The sequence below is a fragment of the Pogona vitticeps genome, chromosome 1, assembly GCF_051106095.1.
Source record: "Pogona vitticeps strain Pit_001003342236 chromosome 1, PviZW2.1, whole genome shotgun sequence".
Taxonomy (NCBI): domain Eukaryota; kingdom Metazoa; phylum Chordata; class Lepidosauria; order Squamata; family Agamidae; genus Pogona; species Pogona vitticeps.
The window spans coordinates 211,255,804-211,265,014 of NC_135783.1; positions in this window are offsets into that span (position 1 = coordinate 211,255,804).

The window sequence follows — 9,211 nt, forward strand, 5'->3', positions numbered from 1 at the left end:
TTCAAAACCAAATTAGTAATTAATTAGTAATTCCCAATCCATTTATCCCTCTACTGCAAGGGTGAGAAACCTCTCTCAGTTCAACAGCTACTATATGTTAAATTTCAGATGTGTTTTTGGGGACCTCATCCCTATGATGACTAGGATCAAAGGTTTGGACAGAAACCCCCCCACATATTTTAACATTAAGCATCTACCGCCAATAACAAAGCCTTAGGAAAGATGTTCCACTCTTTCCAATTGAGGAAAGAATCAAATGGTGGGAAGCCACCAAATGACAATGTCATAGGGAAGTGAGTGCAGCAATTTGGCAAAGCCTAGAAGGCCATAGCTGAGCTCCAGGAGAACCAGATTCGTCCCAGGACCTGAGATCTCCCACCCTTGCTCTACAGGGCAACCTGTCCGTACGCTGCACTGTGTCTTTGGTTACAAGGATTGCACCCTCAAGACCACAAAACCTAATCTACAGATCTTGTCTTTGACTTAAAAGTGAATTGTTCAGCAGCAGAAGAGCAAGGAGAACACTAGGAAACATCCTAACGCACAGAACATTTCCCGGGTTGCTATTCTCATCAGATTTCATTGGGTCTTTTGTAGAAGTCAGTGATAATTGCTTTCCTAAGTCCAAAGCCAATGCTCTTGAAGGTAAAATCTACGACTTCCTTAGGTATAAATTTACTAGTACAGTATTTATTTCATTTCTTTCAGGGCTACCATGATGGTCCTCTGTGAAGGCTGAGGTTGATCAATCATATGCTGTCAATAGAACCAGGAAGGAAGTACAGTACCTATTACAGATTATTTTCATAAACAAATAGGTCTGAACATTCACAGTTCAGATACAAGTATGCAGATGGTCCATCCAAATTTGAGGTGAAAAGAGTGTGAAATGGCATATTTATAGCAGTTTAGAATTTGACAGAAGACTTCCAACAATTCGATAGGTATTGCTGGTCTCCCCACCACCCTTGCCGTTTGTCATGGTTAGACTTTTGGAAATGCTTTTTCTGTTTGTATTGTGTCTTTTGGGGAATGGTCAGTGTGATATCTAGTATGTGTTTTGTGTTAATAGTAGGGTAATTTGTTTGTAGGTTATTAAACTAGTTAATTACCTGGCTTTGCCCAAGTTGGAAGCCCCATGCCAACTAGGTGTTCTGGCCCTTCTTCTTCTCCCACCTCAATGTTTTTTCACCTCACACTGATGTTTTTCTCCATCCACCATATCATTAAGTCAGCCCAGTACTCATTTTCTATTTAAAGTTATGCGGTTACCATTTTTCAGAGTTAAATTCATTCTCCAGAGAGAATGTTTGTCAGAGATGTCGTTTCTGTGGCGCACTTAGCAGGAGAGTCCATTATGATCAGGAGCTAGTAATTATCAGGGGGGCTGATACATCTCTGAGGGAACTACTTTTGAGACAGAGTAAAACCAGTTAGCTGCAAACATCATGTTTCCCGTTTCTATTATTTCAGAGGTTCTGGGGGACCTATAAATAAACTTGTGAAATGTAAAGATATAGCCAATCAGGTTATATACACTGAAAAATCAGTAACATCCCTGCGAAACCACTGCACTTCTACAACTCGCCAATTCAGCAGCCTTTCAGGAGAAACAAACATTTGGATTTCAGGATATAACCTAGTTCTTGGACAAGGCATTTGTACTTGCCCTTCTTGGTTCTCCTTTCTGGCTGAGAAGCACAGGATTCACCTCAGCGTAGTGTGTTGCTTCATCCACAAGCTGCTTGCACCCATGTTTGGAGCCATGAAGACTTCCTGCCCGGATGCGGATGCGGAGGATGTTGGGCAGTTTGGTACATCCAAGATCCCTTCCACTTCCTATCCCCCTCACTTCGACTCCTCTCTCTCTCTCTCTCTCTCTCTCTGGAAAAAGGGAAACATTTTGTGCTCTGGCTCTTCCTAAGTGACTGAAAGAGCCGGAATGCAAAACTGCTCCTTCTTTTTCAGAGGAAGGCAGGTACCTGCTGAACCACTAGCAAAAGATATGAGAGAGAGAGAGAGAGAGAGATGAAGCTGACCAGGCAAGCAAGAGAGGGAAGGGCATTAAGAGTGGCTGCCACGCCTGTGTTCTTTCCTTTCCACCTTGCAACACATGAAATACACACGGCAAAAACTCGCTGCAGAAAACTGATTTCTGATTCTTGCTGAAAAGTATGGTATATGCTAGGCTTCCAGGAGGAAATGAAGGAGGAGGAGGATGACAACAACAACAACACCACAGAAAGTCAGTGTTTTTTTTCTCACCACTGCTAGTGCTTTTTCCATACTGAGACAGGGCTTATGTCAGCAGGGACACAGCAAAGGAGGACAAATGAGAATTTAAATGGCCAGCAAACTACATTTTTGAGAACACACGCTCTGTCTGAAGGAGTTCAAAATTATTTAAATTAGGAACGCAGTAGAATTTAATTTCCATAGTTTGTAACTGTTATCGTTTCACATACCTTGCAAGACAAACAAAAAGCCTTTCAGAAATATTGATAAGAAGCACGTTTGGCCCATTTTGAGGTTATTGAGGTCACAAGGGGTCTTGGTGCCCAAGCTCAGCAGGTTCAGAACAAGGATCTAGGAAGGAGAAGGGCGCCAACTTGGCTTTATTGAATAGCTTGGTGGCTCTAAAGTGCTGCTTCTCAGACTGCACACTGAGGATGATCTATTGCCAGCAAGAGACTGGGAAACAAGAAATGCTGGGTGTGAAAGGGGAGAGGTTCCAAGTTATGGACTGATGGAGAACACACCATGAAATGTCAGGGGATGGACCATAATTATTAAAGAAATAGTGAGAAAAATATAAAGCAAGAAGCCATCCACCTAAAGCCAGTCATGGCCTCATTGGAAGGATCCAGTTCCCAAAATGTCCCGGAATCCCCTAGCAAAACAATAGCAGTTTTATGCAGTTTGATTCTATTGTATTTCATCTTCATTTTATCTACTGGTGGTTCTGTCTTTGTTTTTGACATGCTGCATTTGATTTGAATTTTTATGGATACTCCCCTCTCATCCATTTCGAATAAATTTTTGGCATTCATTATTGTATTGTCTGCCTGACTGGCTGGCTTTGCTCTGATGACTTGCCACCATGGCTAATTTTTTTTAAAAACTGGAATTTTTTTTGCTTGTTTGTTTTTGATGTGGGGCTTTCTTTTTATTTTGTTTTGTTCTTAGATTTCGGATTTTTAATATTGTGTTAGGTGCCTCTGGGTGGAGAGAGACAATTGAGAAATGCTATAAACAAACAAAGCCTTAAGCAAATGGCTGTTATTCTATGAATGCATTGCCAATAAAAGCAGCGCAGAAGAATAATGTCGATTCACTCTTACAAATCATGTCATTTTTAAGCCTGATTTCCAGAGGTGTCTAATCAGATAATAAACTGTCCCTGAGCTGTACCATTTCAGAAAGTACATAAAGGATTGACCTGGTGGCATGCTTCCCTATGATAAAGTAATTCCAAAACTGATCTGCTGAGGAGAAAGGTAGGTATCAGGTTTCCATGTGCAGATGGGTATGTGCATAATGAAGGGATGCAGTCCAGCAGCAGCTTTATTTCTTCATCAGTTGTTCATTTTATTTCACTTATCACATTTATATTCTGCTTTTGTGCCAAGAGAGAAAACAAGTGGCATAAAAAACTGTCAACAGTAATACAATTCAAATAAAATAAAAATATGAAAATAAACGCAGGTAAAATACATCAAGGACGTGGTGGTGCTGCGGGCTAAACCGCAGAAGCCTGTGCTGCAGGGTCAGAAGATCAGCAGTCATAAGATCGAATCCACGCAACAGAGTGAGCGCCCGTTGCATGTCCCAGCTCCTGCCAACCTAGCGGTTCGAAAGCATGCAAATGCGAGTAGATAAGTAGGGACCACCTCAGTGGGAAGATAACAGCGTTCTGTGTCTAAGTCGCACTGGCCATGTGAGCACGGAAGATTGTCTTCGGACAAAACGCTGGCTCTATGGCTTGGAAACGGGGATGAGCACCGCCCCCTAGAGTCGAACACGACTGGACAAAAATTGTCAAGGGGAACCTTTACCTTTACCTTTACCTAAAATACATCAATAAAACCATGGTTATCACAAAACAACAAACCTAGCAGTCGATGAGTCTAGACCTCTTCTGCAGGAACCTAGATGAGATGCTGCGGGCCCATCTGAGAAAAACATTCTAAGCATGCCAATGGTCCGACCTGCCTGAGGTTGGATTTCTTTGAGGTAGGCAACCTCTTTGACAGCAATCCAGGTGAGATGCCTGAGGATGGTCTGAATAAAAAGCTATTTGCCTCCTATTGGAAGGACAGTAGATAAGGGTAGGTGGCTTGTAGAAAGTTCCTAGGCTGTCTTGGTAGGGAGTTCCAGAGCCTGAGAGTGGCCACTGAAAAGGCCTCTCTCATGTCCTTGGTAGACACGCCTGTAAAAGTGGTGGAACCAAGAGAAAGGCCTCCGCCAAAATATTCAAACCTCAGGGAGGTTTATAAGGGGGAAGATAGTATCTTCTGGTGTCTATACTTGGCCAAAGTCCTACATTCCAGAAAACATTCCGGAATTGCAACTTCTGAATAGGCCATACCTACCATGATAATTGTAAATAGTCACAAATGAGCCACAGAAACCATGTGAGATTTCTGCCCCTTCTGGGCTGAAAATCTGTTTTCTCATCATAGGCTTTTCACGGTAAGGTAAATTCAGCAGGAGTTTACCATTGCCACTGTCTGTGCAGGACTAACAAAAGTTAGCTTGAGTGTTACTGCCGTTGCCTCTTCCACCAGTTCACTGTTAGCTACTGCTGCCATCCAGTTTTCTGTATAGCAACTCAAAATAGTCATTTATGAGGAGGCCAAGGGAACCATATTAATCAGTCAAACACAACTTAATTTAAGTAACAAAACATCCACAGGTATATATTCCAGTTCAAAAATCTGTACTGTTCTCAAACTGGGGTCCCCAGATGTTCTTGGACTGCAACTCCCATAAATCCTGGCCAGCACAGCCAGTGGTGAAGGCTTCTGGGAATTGCAGTCCAAGAACATCTGGGGACCCCAGTTTGAGAACCATTGATCTAGTCCAACTTTTTGCTGATTCAAGAAATCTACTGCTAGAGTGTTCCCCACAAAAAGGAGACGATTCCCCAACAAGTTTCCCCAGACCTAGCTTAGTGTTGTGTAGTCACCAGCTTTTAATTCGTTTTCATCCATGCCAGATCTGTCACAAACTGTGGAGTGAATTACCAGTACCGAAGACCCCTTATACTCATTCATTAAAATGGCTTGGTTTCTTCTTGATCATCCTTGAATCTGGTTGAAGAGTCCCTGACTAGAGCAAACCTCAGACTAGTTGCCATCTGCCTATATATGCCAATAGATTCTAAAATCTCTCAAGACAAATATACCCGTTTGTTAAACAGAATACGGAACAAGATAGGACCCCGAGGAACATGAGCTAAGGTGTGGGGAAGAAGGGATGGAGCACGACCCCTACCTGCAGGGGCTGCAAAAGAAGACTCTGAGGGTTCTCCACTTGGCCAAAGGGCTATAGGTTGTGTTCGCCTAGTTGTCATAAACATGACCTTACTGGGGATGCTTCCTTGCTGTGTACTAACTATTCAGTAGGGAGGAAAGGAAGGTGATATTCATATTCAAAGCAAAAGGCATTGTGAGAGTTATCATTTTCATTATCTCAGGAAACCTGTTTCTTCTATAGGCAAAATAAATTATATGAGAAGAAATGATTGGGTTTTTTCCTACTTACCTCTTTCAGATCGCCCCTTTTATTGCAGTTATTCCCTGAAAACAGATTGCAGGTTATATGCTATTCAAGGGCGGTGTTTAGGTTCCTAAGATCTCAGAGGTAATGTTCACCTTATCAGTAGAGTTTCATTTTAGACCTGGTTGTTTTGCATTTTGAACATGGAAAAATATGCTGAATGAGCACAATTTCAGTAAAGTACAACTCAAGCCCAGTCTCATTGATTTGGAAATATCCGTTCTATTTATTGGTCCAGCAGGAAATAACAATAGAAAAGCTACCATTTCCTTTTCGGATGAATGTCAATAAGCAGTATATTGTGCATTTATGCAAGTTTTGCTGGAATGCATTGTGAATGGGTGCACAGGAAATGGTATCTAGAGAGAAAGAAATAAAGCATCCAGTGGCACCTTACAGACTTATAAATGTCTGCAAGCAGGAGCAGAGAGCACTCAAGCGCAGAAAGTAAGAGAGGCTGAGCCACTGGCAAAACTATCCTCGGGTCACAGAGCAAACATCATTGCCTTGCTAAGCTGTTTAGCCCACATTGTGGGCTATGTGATTTTTTTTTTAAAATGGCTCTTGTTATAGCACCAAGAAGTAGTCCCAGATGTACTGATGAACTCCTACAATGATCTGGTGAAAAACACACACCTTAAAATAGGTTATGTTTGGCTTGCTTAAATGAAGTTGTGGTTGCTGACAGGCTTCAGGGCTTTAAGTGCCTGAACATGCCATTATGACACTGCTTCATGTCTGCTGCCTGGGCCTGCTGGAGATTTTGCAACCTTACATGCTGGTTGTAGAAGGTGTGACTGGGAGGGACCTTTCTGAGCTGGGGTGAATGTCAATCTACTGTATCCAGCATTTACCAAGTATTTCCTCCTGTCTCTGATTTCAGAGCTCTGCCTCTCTGCCGGGAGCTCTTTCCCTCTCTTGAGTCTGTTGAGGCCTGTGGCTGAAAGCAGTCATGTTGGTCAGTTTGCTGTTTGATCTGTTCAACTGTAAGCAATGAAACCTTTTATTCTTTCTAATATTATCTCTGAGTGAATTATCGAAACTGTCAATTCCAGCTTAATGGGGAAAGGGATGGACTAATCTGGGGAATCTGAAGGTGTTCTGCTCTGTGAATCTGTGAACTTCTGCTGCACAGCTAGAGGAATTAAACCACAAATTCAAAACTCTACAAAAATACCACAGCAAATTTGTTTTTGGATGCCTAACGAAAAAAGAGAGGAAGAGTGTAGAGGGGGAACATTGAACCAGTTCCTTCCAGAATCAAGGATCAGAAGTTCGGCAACTATCCGGATGAAGATTATTGTTAACCTATTTGTTTTTATATTGCAACAGAGTGGCTTCTAAACCAGCCATTTTGAAGGTTCTAGGGGCCAATATTCTGTTAACAAGTGGCACCGATGCTGAAAAGGAGCAAAAAGAATGACAAATCAGAACTCAGTGACATTGGACCTCCACTTCCAGTTCCATCTACCCCTTGCTTCAGTCGGACACCACTGGTCAGAGAGGCGCCAAGAATGGCAAATGCCAAGGGTTTTGTCTGGTCTTGGCAGAGGGCATCAAAGGTCACGAAAACACCCTCGCTTGCCGTCTTGGGCTGTTCTCTGCCTACCTCCGTCCTAAGCAAGCAAACAAGGCTTATTAAAAATATACTATAGGGCTGAGACCTAGATTAAATTAAGCCCTGCTCAGTGCCATGAAAATCTGTGTTAAATCTGATGCATTTCTCTTTTCTGCACAAACTGATGTAAATTCTGAATTTGCACGGTTAATATTGTGTGGATTAAGCATGCAGTCTGATATCAATTAAACAATAGAGCACATGTACGGAAATGGGCAATTTATAGCCTGTGGGCATTCAAAAATACCTCCCTTAGAATCCTTACCCTTCCAAACTTATACTCCAGGTGGTATAAATTTTCAAACCAAGGTACATAGTGAATTTATAAACCTTATTTGGTTTTTTAAAACATTTATAATAATGAAGTGTGTGTGGCTAAAAGTGGACTTCTTGCCATTTCTGGTTTCAGTAGGAGAGGGGAGTTGGGTGTGCAGTAGGACCCCTGTATCCATGGGGAATGAGTTCCAAGCCTCCCCATGAAACACCTGGATTATAGTGAACACTACAAATGCTATATATCAGTGGTCCCCAACCTTGGGCCTCCAGATGTTCTTGGACTTCAACTCCCAGAAATCCTGGCCAGCAGAGGTGGTGGTGAAGGCTTCTGGGAATTGTAGTCCAATAACTTCTGGAGGCCCAAGGTTGAGGACCACTGCTATATATAGCATGGTATCTGGCTCCCTCTAGTGGCCAGTTCTGGTAATGACACCAGAGAAACCCGTTTCTCTAGCAAATGCTACACATAGCATGGTCTCCCGCATCCTCTGTGGTCACTTTTGGGAACTTTAGAAATATATACATTTCTAGGATTTTTCTTTTAATATTTTCAGACTGTGGATACATGAATCAGCAAATACTGATCCCAGGGATACAGTTGTCCCACTGTATAGCTGGGTTTGCACTCCTTCAATGAAGTTTTTTAAAAAACAGTGAAGCTTAGGCTTCTCTAAGCATTCTGATATTTTCCACTTTGGTATATATATAAAAAGATGGCACTGTTTTGGCTAAATGAGAACTCATTGTTTGTGAGTTTATCTGTGTTTCACTATACAGCAGCATCTGCATCTGTACTACAAAAGTGATAGTTGGCAAAGTGCCTTTTTTCCTGGAGAAAAGGTTTCCTTTGCTTAAAATGTAAATGGTTACTTTTCTGCATGAATAAGATGCAAAAATACTCATCACCTTGATTTATAAGGGAGAATTTGTTTACTTTTCAGCATTAAATGAGTTGCAGGTAAAGCATGTTCAATTAATTTAAGCAAATTATACTTAGTCTTCATTTAGAAATGGGATGAATGTCCCACCCAGATATTATTTATTGCCTCAGTCTTGGTCCAAAGACTTTGTTCTCATTTCAGCTTCAGGCTATCTAGCTTGAGTTATTTTGCTAATTTAAACCAGCTACAGTCGCTTCTCTATTAATTGCTTAGGTTTTACATCATCTCACAGCTATTATAACTGTGCTCCTGCCATATAATCAAATGTACAATTTACTTCTGGAAGGAGAGTGCAAAGGTTCTTAGAGACATCTGAAAAAGTAATTGAGGGAGTGTGACATCAACAGATACATCACAGATGAATACTTGAAAGGTAGTCCTACAGAGGAGAGGCGGGATCTGTTCTCAATCATTCCAGACTGCAGGACACATAATAATGGGCTCAATTTACAGGAAGCCAGATTTAGGCTGAATATCAGGAACAACTCGTGAACTGTTAGAGCAGCATGACAATGGAACCAATGACTTCAGGACTCCAGTGCTGGAGGTATTCAAGAGAAAATTATTTAAGATCCTTGCATCTCATCTGTCCATC